Source organism: Brassica oleracea, chromosome C6, assembly GCF_000695525.1.
Source record: "Brassica oleracea var. oleracea cultivar TO1000 chromosome C6, BOL, whole genome shotgun sequence".
NCBI lineage: Eukaryota > Viridiplantae > Streptophyta > Magnoliopsida > Brassicales > Brassicaceae > Brassica > Brassica oleracea.
The window spans coordinates 14,002,722-14,005,712 of record NC_027753.1 but is presented as its reverse complement, the minus strand read 5'-3'; positions in this window follow the sequence as shown (position 1 = coordinate 14,005,712).

Genomic DNA, 2,991 nt, shown 5'->3' with positions numbered 1-2,991 from the left:
TTTGAATCAATATGTTAGAAAATCTATACGAGAAACTAAAAGTCTCAATTCATTCAAAAACAAAAGAAAAGACGTAATGGAGTAACAAAGTAGTCAATGTAGTCTAACTTTCATTATAGATATAATAAACTAAACATTTTAAATGTAATTTACGAATTAATTTATTTTTAACAGTTTTTTATTTGGTTATCCAAGGCTTTTGCTTCGGGTACCAGTTTTATAGGTTATATGAGCAACATGACACTGATTAGTGAGTTATATTTTTAACTGAGATTTCAAGATTCATCATCTTTAGTGTTTTGTCATCATCTAGTGTAGCTTCTAACTCAATGGAATCAGAGTTTAAATACACTTTAGCATTTGATGAGACTTTGGAGAGGAGATAGGCGTTCACCTCATGCACAGTATTATTTGTAGGTGTCAAGACAACTCTCTCTTTTAAGTACTACTTGCTTCGGTAGTTCTGGAGGAAGTTAGGATATGCAGCATCTGCTAATGCTTCATGCGGAGTTTCAGAGTTAGATATCAGTCATAAATTCACTAAATATCATTCTGATTTCGTTTACAGAAACTAACCACACCATTGCTCTGCACTACTGACTTAGAACACCTCATGACTCACAGTGACAGCAACCAGCATATATACAGGGCCGCGGAGACACATAGGGTTAGTATCAATTTGGATACGTTCTTCAGCTATCTCTGGTCCGATTTAAAAAAAAAAACATTGACTAAATCACTTTCATCGCAGGAACAACAGCCAATCTGATGTCCAACCCTTCTGAGCTTTATACGAAGACATCGTTTTCAGAAATACAAATACTAATAGTTTGAGACCCTTTACTCTGTTATTTAATAATTGGTTTCAAATACAGAGTCCCTAATATGTATTTAGTGTGTTAATTAGATGTTAATATTTATGTTTAACTAATATTTCATGTTTTTTTTATAATTTCTAACAATTTTCTCTCAAATTATTTAGATAAATTAAATAATGAAAAAATTCAAATAATTTATAAAAAAAACGAAAATACATATAATCTTTTGGATTAAAAGATGACAAATTATGAAACTATAACAATTTAAATCAAATTATATTACATATTGGCCATCTATCGGTTCAATCGATTTAGTTTCGGGTTTTCGTTATTTTTTAAATATGGATATTTTTAAAAACCTAAATTGAATTATCGAACCACCGGATTAATCGTTTTGACCGTGGGTTCGGATCAAATTTAAAAACACTGATTTAAATGCAAAATATTTTAAATACAAAAATTCTTAAAAATTAATAAAATATTTATTAAGATGTAGAATTTGTCATCATAAAATATTCAGCGCTTGCAAAACGCGGATCAAAATCTGGTTTACATTATTTTCAAATTATCATCCCGCCCGTAGGGCGGGCCGGCCCTAGTTTTATATATAAGAGAGAATTTCTGGTATATATATTCATCTAATGTATGATCTTAAATGTTTTTATTTGTAGATATATATATTTATTATCATTACTGATTTTTATTTTGTAATTTATCTCTTAAAACTAAAATCCAAAATCTAAAATCACCATTCAAGTTTTTTTCAAAAACTAAAATCTACCGAAAAATCAAAAACCAAAAACTAAAAACCAAAATCTAAAATCTAAAAACTAAAAACTAAAATCTAGGAAACAATCATCACCTAAAACAACGGTTCAGTTCGAGTCTTGGGATGCCGTCAAACTGGGAGAAAGTGGGTTGCCCCTTTCTCCGGAGAGAGAATGTGAATGCTCTGGTGGCCAGTGTGAATTGAATCCGTGTGACTTTCCGTATTGGAGCCAAAGCTCACTTAAGTAATCACCACTGGATCAGTCCGCAGTGGTTAGCCGTCAAACTGATCAAGACAATATACTCTTCTTACGGTCTTGAGTCTATGTATCAACGCCTGTTTTCGTATTTGACTCTCGGTATAGAACCTAAAACAAGTTTAATAATGTCCAAATCAATTCGAATCAGAAGGAGCGGGCTATTTTGTGAAAATATATAAAAGGAGTGGGTGATCCTCATAATAGACAAAACAAGTGCTTACGTTACAAGCAAATGTGTTTATGTTTAGAGGCAAACTTTAGGCACCCAACACTTTAGTCACGCGGAACTTCTTCCCTCCACGCAACCATTGTATTAGTAACATACCTGCGAAACCGTGAGTATTTGGATGTTGAACAAAAATTTTACTGGCTTAAGTACAACGGAGATGAGAAAAAAGTGCCACATTCCAAAAGAGCATACAATTTAGACGAAGGAAGAAAAATAAAAAAGATTAGGAAATGGTCGGAGAGAACTGACTGGTAAATTTGATCGGAAATATATGTGCCGCCGCCACCATAAGCAGACCAAGGGATTTGATACAATGGAATACTATTGGAGAAAAAAATTTACATTAAAACTTTAAATGAGACATGAATAATATACAAATGACTGAACTATTTCATGACTTACAGCCGATTGATTTTATTTTGGAAATCCATGATAAACTCGAATTTAATATAATATCAAAAGCAAATCTACAGTCTGGTTCATTAATTCGGTTTAGAAACTGGTCCGACCATCTCACTAATTGATGGTTTGATAAAAGATAGCTATAAAAACAACATTATGCACTTTTATTTCGAAGGAAAGTGTCGAAGAGAATCACACATCGAAAATTTTAATAGAACATGAATAATATATATAGGATTTGAGCTATTTCATTTATCGATAATCTATATTATAATAGTTGAGTTTTTGCTCACTATTTAGCGCGCCACGTCATCGTTTTGTGGGGCCCACTTTTAAAAAGTGTGAAAAATGTCAAGTCCATGGCTCGAACCCGGGTTATTGAGATATAAACACAAACATTTATACCACTAAGCTAAATGATACTTTGTATATTGATGGCCGAACCTAATATATATTTATGAAGGTCAGAAGCCCTTACTTTTTCGGCTTCGTCTGAGAGTCGGGCCTACAAGTG